Raw genomic sequence first — 26,786 nt, 5'->3', positions numbered from 1 at the left:
TTTTCTCTGTTGTCTTCCTAGCTACACTTGCATTCAGAAGCTGGTTACCGCACTAACATTGCCTCTTTAATCAGAATATAGGAAGTAGAGTTTCAACTGTAACCTGTCCCAGAATACTTGTCATGCCACTCTAGTTTCCCAACAAAATACTCTGGCATCCTTCATCTCACCCAACGAAACACCGCATAACTTAGAAGTTGTAAAAGTAGAGGGCTTTCTCTACTGGAAAACACTGTGGCTTGTGGTAGAGTTGTGATTTCAGTTTTTGCAACTAGTTACAGGCAAAAAGACATGTTCCACAAATTTTTTTCAAGCGTTTGGAATTTAAACTTTTATTAGATACAGAGCCGGCGGACTAACCGTAATCTATGAACATATGGTAATATTATCAAAAAATGTTCATGTCTGACTTACAGACATATAAGAACTTGAATTACACCTGTATTCTGTAGGCCTTTAGAATTGGATGTGAAGCATCCTGTGAGACAAAAAACCTCCTATCCAGCCACAGAACACCTTACAGACAACATCACATTAATGCCACTGAATACATTAGTATAGTCCATGTATGGTTAAGTTTCATCTCCAATTTCTCAGAGCTGGAAAGGAGATGTCTAAAAAAGCTGGAAAAGCCAAATTACCAAAACAGCTCAAAAGTTAAAGCAGACTCCTGCACCTCCCAGAGCGAAGGGCGGAGGGGCATTGCCCACCACACTCTCCTCCCCCAGGATGTGGCATGTGCGGAAGCAGGCAGGAGTGGGTGGCTGGGACTCAGAGGTGGAAAGGTGATGAAAGCAAGAGTGGAACTGCTCTGGTCCTAGAACAACAGAGCTTCAGTTCAACCCGCTCCCTCTCCCACATTCCCTCCCACCTACGTGACAAACAGAGCACAGTCAGGTACTTTCTGCCCATGACAGCGACTACTAGGAGGAAAGGGACGAGGATAAAAGCATGTCCTATAAAAGATCAGTCTGATTTTAAAGACTGTGTTATAAACAATGAACAGCACTGTCAGAGTGAGACACTTGTGAGGCGCTCAAATAGGGAGGAGGAGGTTGAGGATCCATTTCCAGCACTTCCATGTCTTTTATCACTCCTATTTCTGACCTTTCCTTTGCCACTTTTTGTAACACTGCAATTACTGGCAAGTAAACGGGCAGCAATGGGACTTGGCCGCTTGGCTGATGGGGCTACATTTCCCAGCACTGGAATGAAAAGGCACTGGAAGACGATCAGCTGGAAGATGTGAACCACGGTCCTGGCCTGTGCCAAACACTAACCAGGTGACCCTGGGTTAGGCTCTTTGTCTCTCTGGGCTTCCGGCTGTTTTCTTATAAAAGGAGGTTTTGTCATTGCACAAATATATCCAATATGAAATATAACGTGAAAGTCAAGCATAATGACATCTCACATGCTTGCCTCAGGGAACTGTACAAGCACTGAACACTATGTGAATGTAAACACAGAGTTAAGAAAACTGTTGAGGTAAAGCGCTACACGGAACATGGAGATAAAGTTTTATGGATGTTCTTGGCTTTCTTTTTTAATTGCAACACTGAATTAATAGTTATTAGCTATACTCCACACCACCACCCCTGCGAATAAATAAAGTAGGTAAGCACTGCCTGGATGCCTGCTATTGCCCGATGCTAAGCAGGGTGATGGGTATAAAGGAGGCCGAACAAAGGAGTCTTCTCCAGTTACGAGCTAAGTGAGGAGACACATTGGAAACCACCCGGGAATGGTACCAAGTCAGCACTCAAAGCCAAGATAACAGGCTACCGATCATAAACAGTGCAGGAATACAAAGAGGAGCTAGAAGTATTTGGAGTAAATAGGGAATACTCTATGAAGGGGATGGGGCTCCAACTAGTTCTCAGGGCAATTCTAAGCTGTTTTAACTGAGGACTGGGTAGGAAAAGCCTGGTGACTCCTGGTTTTTAATAAGGCACAGGTTACCCTAGGAGGCTATGTCACATAATGATTGGAACACATAAGGTAAGGCCAAAGTGATGGAGGGTCAAGACTACCTGGCTGAGATCTGGTTGTGGTAAGTCTTTGACTTGACTCTAGATGTTGGAGGGTCAAAACTGTAGGTTGACTGAAAGGTGGGGGGAGAGAATATCCAAGAATTCAACAGAAGGAAAAATTCATGTATCAGGGATGAAAGCTCTTCATCAGAGATCAGCAATCAGAATAGACACTTGAAACTAAAAACATACAGTTCCAGAAGTTGACAAAATGTGGAGGGTGGAGAGACGAAGATAAATCAAAGACAATTCCAAGCCTTTGGGTATTCAAGACAGGAAGAATGATTATCTTACTGAATAAGTGGAGACGCTGTAAGAAAAAAGATTATGAAATCAGCTTTAGACATGTTGAATCTTACATATGCGCTAAGAGTAGGTGTTCTCTAAGAAGCTCAAAATTCAAAACTGAAGCACAGATGTAGATTACAGTCTTAAGATGCAGATGGACAAGACATGATAAATCTCCTAAAAGAAAACATATGCAAAACATTATCTGACATAAATCTTAGCAATGTTCTCCTAGTGCAATCTACCCAGGCAATGGAAATAAGAGAAAAAAATAAACAAATGGGACGTAATTAAACTCCTATGTTTCTTCACAACAAAGGCAACCAAAAGTAAAACAAAACAACAACTTAAGAATGGGAGAAAATATTTGCAAATGATACAACTAGCAAAGGCTTAATTTTCAAAATATGTAAACAGCTCATAAAACTTAATAACAAAAAACCAAACAACTCAATCAAAAATAGGCAGAAGACCTAAACAAGCATTTCTCCAATGAAGACACAAATGGCCAATTGGCACATGAAAAAATGCTCAGTATCACTAATAAACATAGAAATGAAAATCAAAACTGCAATGATGTATCAGCTCACACCAGTCATAATGGCCATCGCTGAGAAGTTCATGAATGATAAATGCTAGAGAGGCTGTAGAGGGAATGGTACCCTTTTACACTGCTGGTGGAAATCCAGTTTGGTGTAGTCATTATGGAAAGCATGGAAATCCCTCAAAAAACTAAAAGTAGACTTATCCTGTGTCCCAGCAATCCCACTTCTGGGTATATAACTGGAAGGAACTCCAATGTGAAAAGATACCTGCACCCCAGTATTCATAGCACCACTGTATACAATAGCCGAGACATGGAGGCAAGCTAAATGTAGCAACAGATGACTGGATAAAGAAGTTGTGGCATATTTATACACTGGCATACTACTCTACCATGAAAAGGACAATATAAAACCATTTTCAGTAACATGGATGGAGGTAGAGATCGTCACTCTAAGTGAAAACAGCCAGAAACAGAAAAATACCAAATGATACTGACTCATATGTGCAATCTAAAAAAAGAGAGAAAAAGACACTGTGAACTCATCTACAAAACAGAAACAGACTTGCAGACTTAGTAAACAATCTTAAGGTTACCAGGGAAAGGGGATGGGAAGGGCTAAATTTGGAAGTTTGAGATTTACAAATGTTAGCCACTATATATAAAAATAGATTTTAATAAAATTTCTTCTGTATAGCACAGAAACCTATGTTCATTATCCAGCAATAACCTATAATGAAAAAGCCGATAAAGCCACCAACTGAGGAAGCAAGAGAAGAAAGGAGAGTTAGTTATGCTGGGCTAGAGACCACTTCTAAATTCCTTGTCAGCCACTGAGGCTGCCCCGAGTACACTGAGCTCTCCTCCCAGGGACAGGCTGACATGACATGCATCCAGCAGAGGCCGACCCCAGGTCTGGCCCTGGGGGAGATGGGAGCAAGTCCACCTGCTCCCCCTGGGGCAGCACCCCTCCCCGCAGCCCCCGCCTCCTGGCTGCACCGTGCCTGCCTCTCAAGAACCCACTGACTTGAAAATAAGTGATCCACGAACCTGGGGCAGTGGCAGGGAGATGGGCAGCGACCTGGCAAGCTGGTCGATTTGCCCCCATCTCCCCCACGGCCTGTCCAGGGCTCGGCCTCTGCTGATTCAAGCACAGTCCCCAGGTTAGCCTGCTCCCGGGAGAAGGGCACGGTGTGGTCGAAGGCAGTGGCGGGTTATGGGGTCTGCCCATGGAAGCCCATATATTTGCTTCAAACTCCCCAGTGCATGGCCTGAGTTTGGCCTCTGCTGCCCCAGATACGTGGAACTCAGGTTACAGGTCAGCCTGCTCCTGGAAGGCAGGTGATGTGCTGTCAGGGAATGGCGGCGGCTGCGATGGTGGGATTGGGGCTGCCTTGTGAGAGCGGGGGGGTTGCGCCCATTTCCCGCTGCTGCTGCAGCAATCCCAGGACACTGATCGCACCACGCCCACCTCCCAGGAGCAGCCTGACGTGTAACCTGAGTCACAAGAACCTGGGGCTTTAGAGGCCGCCCCCAAGGTCAGGCCGCAGGGAAGATGGGAGCAAATCCAGGGGCTCTCATGGGGCAGCCCCCATTCCATCCGAGGCCCCGCGCCCGCACCGCACCCGCCTCCCGGGGGCAGGCCATGGTCTGAGGGCCAGTAGGAGATGCTCCGGAGCCGTCCGGCGCCCTCCCACCCCCCGGGACTGTACCTGTTCTCCTAAACCGGGGTATAAGCCACTGCAAAAACGCGGGGTTCAGGAACTACTAAGAGCGGGGTTACCACGAACCACAGCGGCGGCTGGGACCCGCCTGAGGGTCCTAACGGGACGCGCGGCCGGGACCTCACCTCCGCACCCCTCCCTGGGCGCCTCCCCAGCCGCACAGCCTAGGCGTCACCCGCCGGCTTCGAGCAGCGCGCCCCCACCAGCGCCCCCTTGACTGCCCGGCAGCGGCAGCCGAGCCGGGGGCAATCGGCGGCCCAGACCCCAGGCTGTGTTCCTCTTCCAGGAGCTGGTCCAGGAGCAACCGGCTCCAGCATGCTTCCACGCGTTCTGGGCGGGTTCCGGCGTCCACGCATCTGTCCGTCTGCGCGTGCGCGCACCTCATCCTCCCGCCTGCAGCGCAAACTGCCCGGGTGGGTCTCCTGCTTTACCGGACCTGGCCACTGGGGCCGGGAGGAGCCAGGTGGGGCCCCTCCTGCTCGTCCCGCCGGGTCTCCATCCCCAGAGCGTTCACCCCGCCACCGTCTCGGTCCTGGCACTGAACTAGAACCACGACTGCCCTGGGCCAGGCCACACCCCGCCAGCCCCACTTCCCCTGCTCACCTTCCCCTCCCTGTTACTACCCTCCCACCCCTGGCCAGGCCCAGTCTCCCACCAGACCTTGAAGACAGGGCTCCTTCTCCTCACACCGAGGTCCCTGCCCTGACACTCCAATCCTGCTAGGTCCTAACCTATGGCCCCTACACCCACAAGCTTACCCCTCATGCCTCACCACAGGACGCCCAACATCCTGAAATTGTCCCCCTCACCTCTCAGCCAGGTCAGTTCCACTCTGAGCGGGCCCCACACCCCTCAACCTGTACCCCCTCACCATGGGATCCCCTTCACTCTTCGTGCACCCCTACCCTGAGCTGACTCCCTCACCCCTCACCCTGTGGTTGTGGTGGGGAATTCCGGGCTCCAGTAATGATGACTACTGCCACCAGTGGGGGATCCAGCCTAGTGTGCACCTTCATAGTTAATGTCTGAGGCTACAGGGCGAGGCAGGCTGGGCTGAAGGCGGTTCCAATTCCTGCCCTGGCACCCTGATCCCCGCACCCTGTGCTTCAACTGACCCGATGGGTCAGGGTGATCCCAGGCTGCCAGCCACTGGCCTGTGGGCCTTGGGTGGTTGATGGTCCTGATGGTGATCTGGACCCCTAGGGTGGAGGCACTGGGCACACGGACCTTTGGGTTGGGGGAGTTCAGAGGGTGCACTTGAGCCCAGGGGTAGACAGCAGATGGTGGGCTGTGTGCATGGGGCTGTGTGCGTGGCCTGGCCTCAGCCAGGTGGGTGCAGGGATCTTGTTCATTCACACCAAGCCAGAGGGAAGAGGGATGGGAGTTTTAAAGCTTTGAAGTTAGGAAGCCAAGGCTGGAGAGCAAAGTAGGAAGGTGCACTGGCCAGGCCACCATGGAGCTCGCCGCGACGCTGGTCCCTTGCATCAGGGGAGACTGGCAGTTGACTGGCCAATGAGACATCCCCTGCTGTGGTATAGTTTACAGGCAATTGAAGGGATTTTGACAGGTAATTTTAATCCAATAATTGTCACTTTCTCTGCGGGAGATCAGGTCTAAAGTCATGGTGAATCTGGCAGGGATCCTGCCTGAACTCCAGCCTGGGACAGTGGAGGACCCACCCAGGAATCATCCTTTTAGCTCTTACCGAAAGGCACTGTAACAGAGAAGAACAAATCTGACTCCATGTTGGATCTGTTCCTTTTCCTTTAACCCTCTGCCCTGTTTTCTAGGCTTAGTCTTGCTTGCTCTGCACCTTTTGTAAAACAATGTTGCCTTTAGCCTGAAATAAAAAGGAGAGACTATTCTCAAAACTCTGACCTTTAAGGATATTAACACTATTGCACTCCTATAAAGATAACAAGTTGCAGAATAGAAAAAGTTTGTTTTGTTGCAGGTTTTACAGGAACACCATGATCTGACCCACGTGGACAGCTGCAAAGGATTCCAAGAACAAAGAAATCCTACACCAAGAAGTTTGCAACAACCAACCACAGCCCCTCCCCTATTTACTAGAAAAGGAGCCTGAAGTCTGACTTGGGGAAGATGGTTCTCCAAGATATTAGTCTGCCATTATCTTGGTCTGCAGCTGTCTACGTAGACCAGGTCATAGTGCCTCTGTAAAACCTCTAACAAAACAAAAGATATTTTCTATTCTGCAACTTGTTGTCTTTATATAAGTGCAAAAGTGTTAATATCCTTAAAGATCTGAGCCTTGAAAATAGGCTCTCCTGTATATTTCAGGCTAAAGGCAACATTATTTTACAATATGTGCCGAGCTAGTAAGACTAAGCCTAGAAAAGAGGGCACAGGGTTAAAGCCAAAAGAACAGAACTTCTATGGAGTCAGATGTTTTTCTTTTCTATTATAGTATATTCTATTTTTGTTTTAAGTTTATAAGAATAAAGTTTAGCCTTTTCCCATTTTAAATTGTGCAATTTTAAGGAGCATTAAGTGCATTCACTATGCTGTGAGACCAACACCACTGGTTTCAGACTATTTCCTTCCTCAAAGTAAAAGCTTGTATAAAAAGTGCACCCCACATCCTACCTCCCCAAGCCCGTGACAAGCCCTAATCCCCTTTCTCCTTCTGTGTCTTTACCTATCCTGGAGGTTCCCTATCAATGAAATCATATAAAAGGGGGCTTTTATTTTTTGTCTGCCCTCATATCTGAAGTAGTGACCGGTGAATTTTTGTTTGTTTGTTTTCACGTGAATTAGCATTTTTGTATTTTGAGAGGAAAATCCAGATGGATTAAAAATGAGACGTACCAAATGAAGCCCTTTTAATAACTCTGTGTATAATCTCGGGGTAGGCACTGCAGTTCTAAGTGTGAAACCAGAGCCAGAAGGGAGATGCTTAGCTCTTCTTGTGGCAAAATAAAACCAAACAAAAGCAGAAAACAAAGGCCAGGAAAGACAGCTGGAAAGACAAACCACAACCTGGAAAAAGCTTTCCTCATAACCCAAGGTCGGAGAAAAGCTTCACATCCCTGTGGTCCAAAAACCTCTTGAAGCCCAGTGTTCTGAAAAGAAACAAAACACACACAGGCAGTTCCAACGAGAGGCAGTGCAGGTGGCCAGTGTCTGCTAGAGATGCTCGACCTCTCAGGTGAGGACACAGGCAGACGGACAGACTGCAGAGACAGCATTGGCCACCATCACACTGGCAGGTCTTTAGCCGGGTGACAACCAGCCCTGGTGACAACGTGAGCAGGCAGAGGCCCCAGGGGGTCCCCTGGAGGGAAGAGCAAATGGACGCTCCTCTCCAGCAGAACAAGGTACAGGATACATCAAAGTGCCACAGGATGCATCCCTTCCCTAGCAGTGCTGATCCTTAGAGAAGATCCCACCAAAGTGCTTGCACAATTTTCAAAGATAATTTTTCTTCAGTAACATGAATTCAAAATAATCAATATGTCATCAAGGGATTTTCAGAAGTGACCTGCCCTGGACCCGAACAATAAACACACATAAATACACACATATACACATAAATATATACACACATACATACAGGAAAAGAGACAGACAGACTGAAACACAGAGAAGCAGGGGGAGACAGAGAAACAGAGAGACAAGACAGAGAGAGAGGCACTGAGAGACAGAGACAGAAAGAAGGAACACTGGAGCTGGTAATGAGTGGAACTCACGCACATTTTCACAAGTCAGTCTACATGTCAGAACCTGGTCCCAAACTCCATCCAACCTCCAGGGGAGGGTGTGGGGATCACACAAGGGCGTGGGAACAGAAGGCAAAAAATAGGAAGCCATTGTGGGGCAGCCCACCACAGAGGCCGAGATGGGACACTGGGCCTGTATGTCAACATGACAGAATGACCTAGGAGGTTGTAAGCCAGAGCGGACGATGTCAGAGTTGTATTTAATTTCAGTCTCAGGACTGGGAGCTGGGAAGCAAGCAGCAAGGAAAGTGACTTTCTCCAGACCCCAGGGCAGACCCTGGCCTGTGTGGCATGTGCTCTGCACTCCGCCAGCCCTCTGTGGGGTCCTTCCTTTGCTGAGTCTGTGCATGAGCTCCCTGTGATGCCAGCCCATGGGGGTGACAGATGCAGTAGGTGTTTCTAGGTCTAGAGACAGGATGGCTTCTCTAGGAAGCAGGGGCCAGAATGATCCCCACTGTGCTGATGGGGGATTGGGGAGACCCTGAGAGGCACGTGGCTTCTCCAGCCTGATAGCACTGCTGAGTGGGGGGAGCCAGGTCTGAATCCAGCTATGTCTTCAGAGCTGCGGCGCTGGCTGCATCCAGGCCTCCCCAGGGCTATGGGGTGGGGGCTGAGTTTGTGTCACTGTGTGTGGACATGGCATGGAGTGAGAAATGAGAGATCAGCAGACCAGAAAGGCCCTTGGGGAGCTTTGTGTCAGGAGGAAGCTTGGGTAAGTGGACCCCAGGAAGTGACCTCACTTCCCTGGCAATAGAGCCCAACAGAACTTGGAACCGAAGTCACCAGGCACCCACTCTGTAGAGAAGTCCCTACTCAGCTCACTTGGTTGGAGACAGAGGCATGTTCTGCTGCATCCCAATACCCCGAGGCCGCAGCCACCGGAAAGCCCGCAGCGAGGGGCTGTACCAACGCTGCCGGCGCTGGGTCAGGTCTCACCCAAGGCGCCTCTGGACTTTTGGCCAGAGAGACCCAAAGGTAACACAGGGAGGCCCAGGGCAGGCCCGCCCAGGCCGGGCCACCACTCAGATCCCACCCAGGTAGCCCCACGGCCACGTCCTGGCTGGTGGAGGTGGAGCAGTCATGTTGGGGATGGGTTTCTGCATCAAGCAAGAGCAGGTCAGAGGCCTGGGAGGCCGGTCACATCCACAGCCCAGGTCAAAGCTGGCTGGCTGGGATGTGGAGAGCCAGGGAAGGGTCCTGCTGCCCGAGGTGGAGCCCATGCATTCTGGGTATGTCTTTTCCCTCCCGGGTGTCTGAGCTGAACAAGGTCTCGGTCTGATCTGGCAGCAGAGGGTCGAGTGGACAGAAGCAGGAGTGTTCCTGGCCGGGCAGGGCTCTGAGACTTCCAGGCCGGGTCAGCTGCTGGTCACTGTCATTGCAGAGCCAGATACCACATATTGAACAGGAGCTGTTGAGTAAGAACACCAACGCCCCCTCCCCAAGTGAAGGGCTGATGTGCCACTCTTCTGAGGGCCAGCGCAGGCTCCAGGTGGGTCTGGATATGGAGGGTCCCCACCACCATGGCCCACAAATCAGTGGGGCAGGCCTCCGACCCAGACATCACACAGGGCTCTCCCCAGGGATCTGCCCGGGGCTAACGGGCAGCTCAGCACACCCGGCTCTGACCTGGAGCACCGTGTCCACCTCGCTGCAAGTCAGGTGGAGGACCAGGAGCCCCCGAAGCAGAGCCCAAAGGTCAGAAAGGCAGGGCTGGTGCATGTGTGCAGGTGGGGGAGGGGAGAGGGCTGGGCCACACAGGGAGGTGTCCCCAGAGGCTACTGTTGAGACCAGAGCAAAAAATGGCCTCAGACCACCTGTCTGGAATAATTCAGTCACAGAACACATCGTGTGGGCACTTTCTGGGTGGGAGCTGTCTGGAAAGCTCTGGGAAGGTTTCTGTCCTTGAAGAGGCACATGGAAATGGAGGCAGGTGGGTAAATTTTTCCTCTCTCACAGCATGAGCTCTTCCACAAGACTTGAAATTCTCACCACATTCAATAGTTACAGAGGAGGCAGGGGCAGGGGAAGATATCAGAGACCAAAAAAAGGACGATCTGGATCCAGCAGGAGGCCCCGAGCTCCCTCCAGCCGCTCCTGCAGCCCCTCCTGAACCTGCATCTGCAGCTGGACTGCTGGGCAACGGAGAACCAGTTCAGGCATCACCACGCCCTGGGGCAGAGACCCCTCTGCACCCACCCACACCTTCTTCTCCAAAATGTTCTCCAAAATCCCACCATCCGTCCCCTCCCCCTCCCCCTCCCAAACTTGACGTCCCTTCCGCTGGAGATGTTTTTGTTTGGTTTTCTTTAGTTTCCTTTGTTTGTTTCACATCATTTATGGCATCCTTTATTTTTCTTTTTAGAGTTTCATTAATAAAATATAGACTTTTCCCCTTTTAAATTGTGCAATTCAGGAGCATTAGGGGCATTCACAATGTTGTGCGACCATCACTACCATCTAGTTTCACACTATTTCTTTCCTCAAAGTGAAACCTTGGATCCAGAGTGCGCACTCCCCTCCCTCCTCACCCAGCACCTGACAACCCCAAGTCCTCTTTCTGTCTGCGTGTCTTTACCTCTCCTTGGTGTTCCCTGTCAATTAAATTTTAAAAAAGCTTTCTTTTGTCCCTGCCCACATGTTTTAAGCTGGGGCTGGTGATTTTTGTTTGTTTTGCTTTCTCTTAAAACAGCAATTTATTATTTTTTTTAAGGGGATAACCAGGGTGATTAAAGATGTGATGTACAAAATGAAGCCCTTTTAGTAACTCTGTGCATAATCTCAGGGTAGACACTGCTGTTCCCCCTGTGACACCACAGCCAGAAGACATAAGGGAGATGCTTAGCTCTTCCTGTGGCAAAAACAAAATCAAACAAATCAAAAAATTAGCAAAAGCCCAGAAAAACTGCTTGAAAGACAAACCACAACCTGGAAAATGCATTCCTCATAACCCAAGGTTGGAGAAAGGTTTCCTATCCCTGTAGTCCAAAATCCTTTCGAAACGCAGTGTTCTAAACAGAAACAGAACAGACATGGGCAGTTCCAATGAGAGGCAATGCAGGTGGCCAGTGTGTGTTAGAGATGCTTGACCTCTCAGGTGAGAACACAGGCAGACGGAAACACTGCAGAGAGAGCACCGGTCACCATCACACTGGCGGGTCTTTAGTCAGGTGACAACCAGCCCTGGTGACAATGTAAGCAGGCAGAGGCTCCAGCAGATGCCCTGGAGGGAAGAGAGAAGGGACGCTCCTCTTCAGGACAAGAGGGTGCAGGACGCATCAAAGGGCCACAGACGCAGCTCTTCCCCAGAAGTTCTGATCCTTACAGTTCATCCCACTAAAATCCTTACACATCTAGTTCAAAGATGCCTTTTCAAGGGTGTTCATCACAGCACTGGTTGAAACAGTCGGAATTAAAGCAACACTAATGTTGATGGATAGGGGATGGGGTCCATTCATTCTGGTTCATGTGGATGAATGAATGCTGTGCAGTTGGAAAAGTGGGTGTCTGGTCTCAACCCAATGTCAAGGGAGGCCTCAGGGTGGAAGTATGCAGACCCACTGTCTGCACCCAGGATCCCATCTGCACTACCACATATGTGTGAAATCAATATAGATGTAAATTGATCTGATTGTGAGTGTGTGAGAGACAGAGATGGAGAGAGACATACTGAGAAACACAGAGACTGAAGACATTAAGCAACAAATCATTCATGACAGTCACCTCTGTGGGTGGAAATTACAAATCTCTTCTCTTTTAGGCAATATTTCAATTTTTTGTACTGTGTCTGTATTACTCTACTAATTCTAAAAGGATTAAAATCCTATCTTAATGTGACCCATTCATTACTCATCTATGGAGTAATTAAAGTACATTAATCCTATTTTTAAAAGAATTTAAAGTCTTCTCAGGACGCAGTTCCATGTCAGCTCCGTGGCAGCAGAGGTTCTCCAGGAGGTCGTGTCTCTTCTGAATCAGCATCCAAAAGAGGTGAGGAAGAAGTACCAGACTTGGACACTGAAGACTACAGTAGATGAGAGATTCTGTTGAGAGAAAATAAGACCTACATTCACAGAGAGTAATCCCATATTCATGGAGCAGAAGGCTTCATTCTACTAAGATGACAATAGTCCACGAATAGATTTAAGGATTCAAAGAATGCCTACCCAAATCCCAGGTGGTGCTTTGCAGAAATTGACAATCAATCTAAATTTCACGTGGAAAATCCAGGGGCTCAGATTACATGAGTGAATCTTGAAAAGGAAAACAAACTTTGAAGAATGGAAAGTCAGATGGAACCCATGGTTAATACAAAGCACTTTAAGCTGAAGACACCTGAGATTCAATAGATGTAGAAGAAAACCTGTCATGGAAGCCAATTCTCTCCTATCCCTTTGCCCTGTTAAGTTAGGTTGATAAAAAAGCCTTTAACTTTCACCATTTAACATGGTAGTTACTTTTCTGGTTGGCTCCTGCGTGTGTATAAATAAACCGTTTCTCTCGTTCATCTCCTCTTTACTTCTGTGGGCTCTTTGGGAGGGACTCTGGATGCTGGGGACCTGCTCTTTTCTGACCTTCTTTAGTGACATCTTTTGTCCATAGTGAAGTGCTTAAAAAAAAAAAGGCTCATTGGTTTTGGGTCAGATTTGGAACATGTATACCTTTGGAGACCCCCTGGAGTAACAAGGGGGTTCAATACTGCTGGGAGAATTTACTTGTCCAAATGCCTAACAAGACGCTATTTGCAAGTTGTTTTTATTTTTTTTTAAAGATTCTTACCCTAAAACAAATACCCTATCTAAACCTCTTGGATGATCAAATAGAAAGAAAAAAGGAGAATCATGTCTGGCCTAAGAACACTTCCTTAACAAAACGGAAGGACAGAATCAGATTCAGAGCAAAAATTAAAATCCATTTATACCATCAACCCTCCCACTCTTTTGTACACTGTCCTCATGTAATCTGCCAGATGGCGCCCTGGAGATGGCCCTTTGCCCGGAACTCGTGCTCATTTTCAGAGCTCGGCCAAGCGGGAGGTTGTTCCCCAGGGCCTGAGTGGGGCTATTTGTGAAATCTTCTCTGCTGAGACCCAGCGGACTGAAGGGAACTGTGTGCTCTGAGGGAGAGAGAGCACACATAGCCTCTGTGGAGGCATCTCTGAGATCATCCCAAAGGCACACAGCTCTAACTCTGGACACGGGAATTTTTGATTGGCATCTTAGTTGGAAATCTCCTCCTGGATAGAAAGAAGCAGATTCAAAATGTTGCAATTGGATGCGCAGGTCGGCCTCACGAATTTGTCGATGAGAAGGACACGCAATTCACTGCAGAATTAGGAACAGCCATCCCTGCTCTGCTGACTTCATCTACAGAGAAACAGAGATGCGGCTCTAGGGGGAATTAAACACCCACCAACCCTTCTTACCGACGTCAACGTCCCCACTTTATTCTCCTGTCAGGTCTCTGCACAAAAACTGTGGCTCAGCCCCAAATATCACATACCCATCACCCTGAACCACTCTGTGTCTGTGTCCAACTCGAGCATTAAGGCCTGTGACCGTTACTGTCAAATCGTGTCCCCTCTCAGCCCGTCTCCCGCCATCATCCCAGCCCAACCTCGGTGTCTTTCTCCAGGTCAGCAAGACTCTTCCCACTGGCTTCCCATCAGCTTACCTTGCCCTGCTTCCATTGCTTATTCCCCATACGTTACCCACAATGGTCTGATTAAAGTATGAATCGGATCAAGTTGTTCTGCTTTGCAAAATAATCTCATGACTTTCCATTGTATTCAGAAGGATATCCAGAGTGCCTACCAAGGCCCTGTGTGATCCGGTCCCTCACCCGCCTCTGCAGTCTCAGTTCTCACCGTTCTTCTCCAGCCCATCTTCCCCGCCCAGATGTTCCCCACCAGGACAGCGATGTTTGTAACTCCAAGTCTCGTACTTACACTTCTCCCGGCCTGGGAGGCTTTTCTTGTCTGTTACCTACGTGGCTTATTCTTTTACTTCATTCAGGACTTTGTTCAAATTATTTTACCCTCAGAGAGGACTTATCTGACCACATTATTTAAAATAGCACAGACATATTTCCTATTCAATCATTTTCTCTCCTAATATGCTCTATGTTTCTTTGTGGCAATTATTAGTACCTGGCAGTACGTCATATATTTATTTGCTTACTAGTTTATTGTCTGTCTTTCTTACAATACCTATATTCATGGAACCACAAATACCTGTTTTAACCAGTAACTTTCAAACCGCCTTTAAATGAATTCTTTTATAAGATGAGAAATTCAGATGCTTCCACGGGTTGCTTAGGGGAAAAAAGAGAAAGGATTCAGGTTGAACTAGGTTATTAAGGACCTGGGAGTTGGTTATTTATTTTATACATAGTAGTGTGTATCTGTTAATCCCAAACTCCTAATCTACCAAAAGACCGAGCTGACTACTATTTTTAGAAGACATTTTTTCTTTTTAAACTTGGGTTGTTTGAGATCTCTTTTTTTATTTGTTATTTTTCTTTTATTTTAAAGACTTTTTCTTATTATTTTTTTACATTGAGGTACTGAGAATTGAACCCAGCACGTACTCTACCCCTTGAACTATACCATCCCCTCCAAAGAAAATTATATTTATACTTTGACAATACCATATTGAATTAAGATTTTTTGTTCCATTTTCCCTTCATAGAGTTTATAACTGAGGGAGAGAGTCAGAGGAAGCCCTGGGCCATCCCTTCCTTCTCAGCGGGTCACTACACAGCAGAGGAGCTTTGCTGTCACCAGGCCCAGCTCATCTTTCTGCTCTGAGGGCCGACTCAGGCCACTTCTCTAAACAGCGGCGTGTAAGAAGCAGCAGAAAGCCAACTAGCGAGCAACAATGACAAAACTGACCCACCTGCAGTTGGACATCATCTGCTCTGAAACGAATCTCTTAAAGCTCTTCTTCCTATTAGTGGGCGGTTTTCAAAAATATTCCCAAGGACATGAATCTCACTCTATTTTTCTGGATTTCTTGGGCCTTCTATGACTTTAACTACAGGCTTGGTTTTCTGCAGAACGTCTGCAGGGAAGCCAGGCAGAACACGTGAACAGACCCTGCAGGCCACGGCTGAGGCCTCCGGTCAAAACATCCTTGTTGTGCAGAGCCTACGTTCATGGGACCATTTTCATGACTGCTGTAATTAGTTCTCGTCCAAGTGTCCCACCGACAATGTTTCTAGGAAGAATGTGGCCTGACGCAGATGAGCAGTGGGGATGTGGGATGCAGATGGAAGACAGACTGCAAGGAGAGACGGGAAATATTTCTTCAGGCTTCAGTTTGGAAGATTTCTGATTTTTATATGGACATTAAACTTGTTCAGGCTGAAGCACCGTTTGCTGTAATACGGGGTGATGTACACGTATCCCTATGACTTCTAAAAACTATGTTGAAATTTGTCGTGCCAGCCTAGGGGACAGACAGCTTAGAGTGACACCTCCGTTCCAGGATGCCTATGATCTCGGGCTCACAAAGAGGAAAAGAATACACATATTTTGCCTGTGTAGTTCTATGTGAAATTATTTGGACCCTTGCCGGATGGTGTAAGATCAGAGATCATGTAGTCTTCCTTACGTCACAAAGACAACAATTCTTGATGAGTCAGCAGACTGTTTCCGATGGCCCAGGGTCTGTGCCAGACATTAGCTGTCTAGACAAATACCACACAGCCCCCCATCCCTCAAGGAGATCACAGTGTGTCGTGGAAGAGACAAATTTAAATAGGTTTTCAAAACAATGTGGTAATAGTCACTTGGCATCATGTATACTGTATGTTCAGAGGGGCTCTTGCACTGCCTGGGGCAGGGTTCTAGAAGGTAGGGAAGGTGTCAGAGAGGAAATGTTTTCTGCACTGACATCTGAAGGATTCCAGCAAATCGCTAGACCAGGAGAGTGTGTGGTGGTGATGGGATTCTCAGCAGCTTGCGTGTCTCGTGCAGACGCCTGGTCGTGTCTAAGAGCACTTTGCACTTAGGGAAGGAAGGTCAGTGAGGCTAGAGGCTGTGGGGAACTAACGGAAGCTGAGGCTGAAAAAAGCAGCAACCAGGTGATGAGAAGGTGTGACGTTAAATCAGGGAGTGTGGACTTCCTCACATACGCAGCAGGGAATTCTTTGGGGTTTTAAGGAGGAGAGTGACACAGATTAGCCATTAAATGTGAGCAAAGTGGATTGTTCACTCTAAAGAACAGCACTGGGGAGACTAGCAAGGGGTGTGAATTAATGCAGTGGGGAGCGAGGAGCAGGGACTTAGTTGGGGGACATTAAGGAATAGAATTGTAGTACTGACGGGGGTGAGGGAGTGGAAAAGTAAAGGAAAACTCCCAGATGTATGTCACGGAAAACAGATGGGATAGTGATGCCGTTGTTTGAAGAAGTAAACCTAGTTCTGAGTGAGGGTAAATTCAAACACACAGAGCTTGAGATTTTTATGGGCTAATCAAATGGGAATTACTACTTGTCAATTATAAGTATATTTCTGGGACTGAAATGAAATGCCCTTGCTGGAAAAGATTTGACAGTTAATCAGTGGACAGAGAGCAGTTGAAGCCACGGGAATAAATGCCACCCACTGACTGTTTATCAAAGAAAAGGGAAGGAGGGCACTTCTGGTTCAGAAAATATGGCAGGCCAGAATATTGAAGACCCACTCACTAAAGACACATAAAAACGTAGGACACAATGCCACCAATATTTCTTTTTTTTTTTTATTTACAGGCACATTTATCGTGTTATGATTCCTGTATAGTAAATTACACATATTTCACATGTACTATTTGATGAATTTGATAGATGTCTTCACCCAGAAAACCATCATCACCATCAAGATAGCTAACATTTCCATATCTCCCCAAGAGGGACACTTTTCCAATTACCATATTTATCCCTTCCCATCCCCTTCTCTCCCTGGTAACTGTAAGTTTGTTTCTCTATGTCTGTGGGTCTGTTTCTCTTTTGTAGTTAAGTTCATTTGTGTCTTTTTTTAGATTCCACATATAAGTGATATTATATGGCATTTTTCTCTTTTTCTGGCTTACTTCACTTAGAATGACTATCTCTACATCCATCTATGTTGCTGCAAATGACATTATTTTGTTCTTCTTAATGGTTGAGTAGTATTCCTTTCTATAATTATACTACTACATCTTTATCTAGTCAGCTGTCAACGGACATTTGCGTTTTTGCCATGTCCTGGCTATTATAAATAGTGCTGCTCTGAGCATTGAGGTGCATGTGACTTTTTGAATTAGAGTTTTCTTCTGACATATGCCCTGGAGTGGGAAGGCTGGATCATGAGTTAAGTCTATTTTTAGTTTTTAAAGGAAATTCCACACTGTCTTCTCTAGTGACAATGCAGCCGTTTTTGTGAAAGCAGAGCCACGCTCAGAAAATAACAGGTATTTCTAGGGGCCAGATATGAAGCACAGTGAATGTGGCCTGTTCAAAAATCAAAGGACAGTCTGCCAGGGCTGGAGGAGAGTGACAAGGGAAGTGTGGTACAGGTAGGTTTCAGACCACATGGGGACCTGACAGGCTGGGATAAGGAGCCTGGACTTCTAGTCATCCCTTGGTAACCATGGGGCACTGGTTCCAGGACTCCCCCCTGAAGTCAACATCCATGGATGCTGACGCCTCTTTTAAAAAATGGCATAGGACTTACATGGAACTTATGTGCACCCTCCCATGTACATATATATATATATATATATATATATATATATATATATATATATACACAAACATTTTTTATTGAGTTATAGTCATTTTACAATGTTGCATCAAATTCCAGCTTAGAGCACAATTTTTCAGTTATACATGAATATACACATACATTCGTTGTCACATTCTCTTTTGCTGTGTCCTCCTGTTTACTTCAAATCATCTCTGGATTACTCACTGTATCTAATACAACATGAATTCTATGTAAGTAGTTGTCAATGTATGGCAAATTCAAGTGTTGCTTTTTGAAACTGTTTTTTCACGAATATTTTCAAACCACAGTTAGTTGAATCTGCTGGATAGGAAGCCCCTAGATACGGAGAACCCCCAAGCTCTTCCTTCCCACCTCCTAAATTTCCACTACAAGCACTGAAGGGGTCCAAACATAGAGTAGCGCCATGTACCTGCTGGAAACCCTGAGGAATTCCTTCAGCTTATGTAGCACAGGAGAGAAAGTATAGGGACAACTAGTGGGAAAGGACGGCCTGCCTGGAGAGGAAGGAGGAAAGACCGCAGTGGAAGCCAGCTCGCACCCTTACTGGAGCTAGCTGATAGCAGTGAGGGTCGCCAAGGAACTGGGGACACGTCGCTTGAGGGGCGATCCTGGCCGCCAGATGCAGGGTTCGCATAGCTGGGACCCAGTTTGCAAGATCAAAATAACAAGGGGGGAGAGGGGCTGTCTCAGTCCCGGGATCCTGACAACGGCCCCAGCGCCGTGACCCCAGCTATTGCGGCTCCCCTATTAAGCCAGAAAAAGGAAACTCTGAGCCAAGATATTCCAGATTCCACCGCAGCCACACGGATAACTAGATCTCTAAGCTGACAAAATGTAACCACCAGAAACAGGAATCTTTCCTTTTCTCTTCATTTGGACCTTTGGACAGGGAGCCACACATCTCTGACACGAACCACCTTTAATCCGATAGAGAGCTCACTTTTTCAGGAATAAGCATGGAGAAAAAGAGTGGGGTGATGGTTTAAAGCGGAAGTCAAAGTGGAAGCCCATCTGAGAAATGGCAAAAACATGCATCTCAATGAATCCGAGTTATGGCGAAAAAAAGGGGGAAGGTTAAGTAAATCTCTATCCACCAGACAAGACTAGCCAGTCATAAAAAGACAGCACTTTAAATCAAGAAAACTTTTTTGTTTTTTTGGTGATGAAAAACAATGCCATATTTTAAAACAAGGCTTGGGCCATTAACAACACCCTGAGAGTTGTTGAGGAGAACATAAAGCTTCATATAGACATGAAAGTGTTCCAAGTCCACTTCTCGAAAAAACTTAGCCAATCATGTGTCCAATTGATTGGGAAATTCCGATAAGTAAATAACTCAAAAGTGGGAAAGACATGGTATTAAATAGTGGTAGTGAGCAATGAAATACAAGATGTTTAAACCTATATTTTCTTTGTTAATGTAACAAACTTAAAGCAGCTGTCTAAAAAGTAACAACTGGAGCACACAAACACACACACACACACACACACACACACACACACAATTTGGAACAGCAGAGAGGTAAAATATGCTAAATTTATCATTATTGAGGAACAGAATCTAATAGGATATTTCAGTTTTGATAGTGTTATAAGAATACTGGTCCAATTACATATAAAGTTATGAATTTAGAGATGATTTATAAAAATTTAGAGAGAATTTTAATTAAAAGGCAATATAGCTTCCAAATCATTGAAGAGAAAATTAACAATAAAAAAATTAATCAATCCAGCTAATATGGAGTAACAGAGGCCATATTTACCACCCTAAAATAAACCACAAAATGGATACAATATATGAAGCAATGATTTTTAAGAGAGGTGAAAACGATCATCCACTAGGACCCTGTCCTGCCACCACTATACCGAGGCTGCTAGGCCTCCTACTGCCATCACCAATAATGTCCACCAAGAGGTGACATTTCCTTCCTCTGCTCCTACTGCAGAGCCAGTCCTGAGCAGTCCTTTTGCAGGTTTTGGCAGGCAGCTCCCAGAAGTGCTCTCGTGGACCTTGGTCCCTTTTGGCCACCAGCAAAGGGATCAAGGATGAGCAGTGAGCCTCCTTACTCATCCAAGACCTAGGAACCTACCTAATTTCTGAGCAGGGCTTCACTCTTCTCTGCTGTCTGGTACTCTCTGCCCGGCTTCCCGTGTCCCCAGTTTGGGCAGCCTGCACGCTGGCCACAGCCCATCAGAATCTGTTCCCCCGCCAAGAGGCCACGCATGATCTTGAGCAGGGCTCCAGGCCTCTGGAGCAGCGCCGCTTGGACTGGGTCCTGATCCTGGGCTCGTGAGCTCCATGCCCCTAGTTGAGTCAGTTAACATCTCTAAGCTAAAGTTTCTTCATCAGTAAAATGAAGACATAAAATGGAAAAATAAAGTCAGAATCGGGGGGGAATAAATTTCTAGTGACTGAAGATTATTTTAATTTTGAATTATACAGCAAAGGACATCATACAAATTTTACTACTTCATAATTCTAAAGGACAGCTTCTACTATTAAAACTAATACATGCACGTACACACAAACACACGTGCAGACACACTGGCTCTGCTCCACATACATCCCCACGGGCACACACACATGGATTCACTTAACACACACACACACACCCATAACATACACACAACCACACACGTCCTCAGGCCCACACACATACATAACATTCAGAACCACATACATCCCCAGGCGTGCGCACGTGCACACACACACACACACAGTCATGTACCACACACGTCCCCAGGTGTGCACATGCGCACACACACATCTTACACACTTTGGCGTTATTCTAAATCAATTTACAATTGAGGGTCACAGTGTCCATTGTTTTACCCACTCAGAAGATCCTGACTTTGGAGCGTGAAGCAGGAGTCCCTCCTCTCTGGAGATGATCTTTACCACTTACAGTCTCAGTAGAGCCAACATAACTGCTCTGGACCTTTGGAAGTGCGGGGCCAGAGCATACCTGGGAGCTCACATCCTATACATGTAAACATGTTTAGTGCAGTAGGTTCTAAACTCCTGCCTTTACAAATATACATTCATTAAAAGGGGGAAGGCCAGGTTCAAATTTAGAATTCCCAGACACAGGGGAGTACGGCAAAGAAAGTGAGTGTGTGGGGAGAGCTGATTCCCAGTCTCTGATCACTAGCTTGAACGTTTTCTTCCCAATGCTGGGTCCATCCCTTGCCACAAGTGGCCTTGGATGTGCACAGGGGGACACTCAGACTTTTCATCCGGGCTCTGCTCATACCCTCCATTCAAACAGCTTCCCTTTGGCCTCTCTGTGAGTCCTAGGAATCTGAACATTGGGGAGAACCAGTGCAGGCACTAGAAATGGGTCAGGGGCTGCTGAGACAGGGCATTTGGGGTCCTGGGTTTCCAGAGCACAGGATGGAGCCAATGACCATGTCCCCTTGGCCCTGCTGACTCCACCCCATGGACGGCATGGCCAGAGGAAGTGTCAGGGCCATAGGGACCCTCTGTAGTGCAGGACTCAGGGCAGCGGGCCCCCTTGCCGGGGTCTAAGGGCAGAAGCCCTAAGGAAAGGTCTGAGGAGGATGTAAAGTATCTTCATTCCCATTAATTAAAAAAAAAATAAAAGCATACCACAGGCGTGGGTGGAAAAGGTTTTGTTATAACAAGGGAAGGCACTTGCCAAGGTCTGGCCATAGAGGGCTGGTGGGTTTGCCAGGATGATGGGGAACCAACAGGCCGTTAGTCTCCACTGGGTCTAAACACCTCCTGAATTCCTCCGGGTGACACTGAAATGCAGTGAGACACAGAACCCTCTTAAGTTGTTAAAATCTTCATGGTGAGACATTCAACTCTCTCCTCATTCTTGGCTACGAAAGCACGATAAACACAGGCAAGAAACTCATTAGCCTGTTGGTTCTTTCACTATTCGTCTGGCGCTCCCTCTTGTAGGGGCCTTTATCACATCACCCAGGGCTGACCCGGCTCAGGATTATAGCTGATTTTCCGCAGGTGGCATCACTTGCTGGTGACACGAAACAGGCACGTTAACCACCTCCCAAACACTGAGTCTCCTCCTGGGAGGAGACTGCAGACCCCCAGTCTAGCCTCTGTACCACGATGCTCCTTAGTGCCACTCCCAAGTTGCTGCCCTGGCCTCTAGCTCTGACCAGAACCTCGCTGGATTGTCGATAAATGTCTCCCATATACCATATCTAAGCTTGGGGTCCAGATGTGACCATGCTTCTTATTTTCTTCCCATCGATTGATTGATCTTTGTGTAATCGTTTTGGCAGGAAGGCCAGTACCGCCCTCTTGAGGCCTCTCCGAACCGCCTCTGCCTATAACTGTCCTAGCGCCCCAGGGGATTGGGTCTGAAGCCTGGCGCTCAGACACGATGGCACCTGGAGTGACAGGAATCCACTCCTGCTGTGGCTTCTGCTGAGGCTCGATGTGGCCATAAAAACGGATCCCACAAGCCCTGACGTCACTAGACTCGCTGCAGGGATTCTCCCACACTGCCCCGTTCCCCCCAGAGACTGAGAGCTTTCTGCCTGTTCCCGAAGGCCCCACCCCCGAGGGGGCACTGGGTCCAGTGGAGCGTCCAGCCTGGTTCCCCGCCAGCCCTTAGGTCCTTGGTGGGGCCTGGAACATCAACTACCCTCCCCTTAGGGGCCCATTTGTCCTTTCCAGCCAACAGACCTAGGTCATAAGCACTTTAACTCACCTGAGGGTGTTTTCCTCACTTCAGGGGCAGTGAGGACTGGGTTTCTTCACACTCCAAGTGCCCCAGGTCTGGATGCAGACAGCCTGGCTCTCCCCTCAGTCCTGCAGGTCCCGGCCACACCTGCTGCTGGCCACTGAGTCTGTGCTGTGTTCTCTTCCAGGATGAGAGGTGCACTCTGACCCCCGCCCCGCCCCACCAGCGGTGGCAGAGGCGGTGGACAGGCAGGTGAGCTGGGGCCTGAGACCGTGCCCGCAGATCAGTGTCCCAGAGATCGCTGGTGACTAGAGGGACCACGGGGCAGAAGGCAGCATCGGATGGGAGGAGGACGAAGGTTCAGGACAAGGAGATGAAAGGGGGGACATATAGCACTGTGAGGACCTCGGCAATGAAAGGGAAGAGAAAAGACAGTGACAGCTGAAGCGGTGTTGGCGTTAAAAGCTGCAGGCTTTTTCATTTAATTTTATTAATTACCATTTCATATAGTGGCATATTTTTATTTGATTAAAGATTAGGTGTCGTGTCATATAACAGGATATAGTATGTTATTATTTATTAAATAATACATAATAGAAGATATACTATCATATTATGTTCTGTTTATTTATTATCAGATAGTATATAATACATATGTAGGTGTTTATATACATAATATATAATTCATGCATCTATATAATATATAACACATAACAATGTAGGATTATGATTAATATATTTTATAACAAGATTACATAACAATAATGATGTAATATTGCCCATTGTATGTCTTGGTTCATGACATATTCTCACCTTAGGTGCCTGTCAGAAATATTAATGTATTAAACTTAATATTATAAGAAACAGTTGTGAACCTATCACCCAACATCAGAACAGGACTATTGACAGTGACATACTGTGTCCTATCCTGCTCTTGGCCTCTTCTCACAGGAAGTAACCAGCATCCCGAGTCCTGGCTTCCCCTTGCCTTGTGTTACTTTCACATACACAACATTTAAGATCAGTTAAAACAAGTGAACTGCAGGTACATGCAACGAAGTGGATGAATCACACACTCCATGTTAAATTGAAAAAGTAAGCCCTAGAATGTAGCCGATAGTGTGCTATGCTTTTAACTGTGTATATATGTCAACTAAACTCACTGAATTAAGAACAACTACAGCTAGAGTCCAGGTGGGAGAGGGACAGATAAAAGGTGAGGTGAGCAGATTTGCTGCAGGTGAGCGAGTTCCTTTCCAGTGACATGTCATTCTCTCTGAAGCAGGAGGCAATGCCATCTGTTGGGAGTCAGGGAAGAGACAGAGGGAAGGTTAGAGGTGTGCAGAGAGCAGAGAATGTTGACACCACTGAGTGGTAAGTGGGGAAATGTGCTCACTAGAGAAATCCTGGAGGATTGCCTGGCAGTGGCAACATGGTGGGCATTGATTTGTAGTCTTAGAAACCTGTGCTGGGAGAGCCTGCTGCCTGCAGGCTCAGAACAAGTAGAGCTGGGTGAACCGAGATGGAAGTCGGCCTGGTGAGGAACTGAAAAGGTCAAGGCTCAAGGGGGTTTTGTCTGTCATAAAGAGAGTGCTGACTGTGGATGCAGAGCTGGAAGGTGGGGAAGTGGAAGTAAGAGGAACGTGGACAGGCAGGAAAGCAGAGGAGTCAGCGCATGATGCCCCAGTGAGGGTGAATGAGGGCCAAGGAGGCTGGTGGAGAAGCAGCTGGATGGCTAGAGGTGGGCACTTAAAGGAGAGAGGCTGGACCTGGGGTGGAGACAAGCCTGGGTATGAGCCCGGGGGTAGGGTGAATGGGGGATGGCTGGCTCAGGCTGACGGTGAAGAAGACCCTAAAATGAACATGCTGGTGGAGGGAGAATGAACTTTGAAGTCTTGATGGTAGGAGGTGAGACAATACAGAGCTGGTGGTCCAGGTGCTCCTGACTGAGGCAGATGAGCAGGGAGGCCAGGGGGGCAGGCACTGCTAGGAATGGATCTGGGTTTTCCAGGTGCTCCCACGAGGGGAGGAGCAATCATCTGAAGGGGGAAAGTGAGCACAAGGAGGCCAACCCAGGCTCCTGATCAAACGGGGGTTGTGAGGGGGAAAAGTGTCAACTACAGAGATGGTGGCCCAGGAATCAGGGACCACGGGTGAAGTGAGGGGACACTCAAAGAGAGGGAGAAGAGTCTTCTGGGTGTAGGGGGAAGAGAGGCCCCAGGACAAAGGAGCACAGGGGCACAGTGATGAGGATGGACCGGCTCTATGGTGACACTGCAGGGATGGCTGGATCTTTGTCCTGAGGGCTTAGTTTGGGGGGTCTACTGGCCTCATGAGGACCCCCCTTTCAGCAGCCTCGACAGACGCTCCCATTGCTGAGAGCTGTGTGGCCACCACTGTTCTCAGAGGGGCTCTGCCTCCATCTTCTATCATACTTCCCTGCCCAGCCCCCGACCACCAGTGAGGGGGCCTGGGCCTCGCAGCCGCTTCCCATGGAGGGACACAGGCTCCTTGGAGAGGCAGGCTGATCTTACTTTTCTCCGTAACCTAGGTCCTAGCAAAGCGCCAGCCTATGGGTGGCCCATTCAGAGGCTCAGATACTTACTAAATTAACTTAAAGCAGTAGAATAGAAGAGCTGGAGTAAGTGACCACTGAGCTCACAGAATTCACTGCCCACACCCCCATTCTACAGATGAGGAAACAGAGACAAAGCGGTGAAGCAGCCTTGGCCAAGGTCACTCTGCTCCTTAATGCTGGCCTGTGTCGGGCTGCAGTGAAGGGCCTGAGAGGGGGCTCTGGGGCCAGACAGCTTGGGTTCAAGTCTCAGCTCTGCCATTTACTAGCTGTGTGATTAATGACTGTCCTTCCTGTAAAGTGCCACCTCATTGGGTTGTCGTGAACACAGAGTTCCTGGAACAGCAGGACAGAGTTCTGTAAGAGTTTGCTGTTGCTTTGGTTACTATTATTATCACCAAGTGAACCTTGAAATGAAGAACAAAGACAGCAAGAATTTTTATTTTAAAGGATTTTAAAATCCGATGATTAATGTTTGATTTAGTCTATTCAAGTTTGCATGTGACCCTTACTAACAGCTACACAATGGATGACTTTTGTGGAAATGTTGCTTCATGTCATTAATTCTCACTAAAGATACAGGCTATTCAACAGGAAGCAGCTTTTTCCAGGAAGAGGGACAATAATTTAACAATATCTCGGTACCTCTCAGTCCCCAGTGAATTGGTTGTGACCTGTCAACCCAACTCTGGGGAAGTGCCCGCTCCTCCTGGGCTCACTGAGCTGCCCCGCGGCCTCCAGGGGATGCTGTACCCCCACATGAATCCAGTCTCTTGGTTCATATATTTGCTTCAGATCCCTCAAGTACTGCCCATGCCCCAGGGCCCCATCTGCCCCGCCAGCCTCGCCTGATGGACTCCAGTACACCATCCTGGGTCTCAACCATCCTCTCCTCCTATGCCCGAACCACTACTCTTCACTTTGTCCATCAAGTGTGGGCTCCTGTGGCTCTCCACCCAGCAGGGGTCTCCCCGTTCTCCACTTCGGGTAACTGCATCGTCCTGCACGGTGCCTAGTGAACCCACGTGGAGGCAGGAAGAATACAGAACAACAGGTGCTCAGAGGGGCTGCCTTTTCCACTTCAGGTGCCCTGGAGAGCTTTCTCCAGGGTGGTTATTCACAGGCGCTGAAGCTGTGGAAACTCGATCTCACCAATTTAAAGGGCATCATCACTAATTACAAAAGTAATCATTTTTTCAGTAGCAAAAGGATAAAAGACTTTGTGCCCCGCACCTCCAATTTTCTTCCTCTGCCTTCAGAGGTGATTCTCACTCTCTGGGCAAGTGTAGAAAGCAACACACAGAATATTATTTTTCAATGTTTCTTTCCCACTGAAGATTGCTTTCCCAGAACCGATGAAGGCTAGGATGGTTTGGCTTCCCTGGACTGAGGATTCAGAGGGCGAGGGGGAGGGAGGTGGGGAGATAATTCAGCTATTAACAAACAGAGACATTAAATGTT

Source organism: Camelus ferus, chromosome 14 (genome assembly GCF_009834535.1).
Source record: "Camelus ferus isolate YT-003-E chromosome 14, BCGSAC_Cfer_1.0, whole genome shotgun sequence".
Classification (NCBI taxonomy): Eukaryota; Metazoa; Chordata; class Mammalia; order Artiodactyla; family Camelidae; genus Camelus; species Camelus ferus.
The sequence above is the reverse complement of the archived record's forward strand: the minus strand, read 5'-3'. Positions refer to the sequence as shown.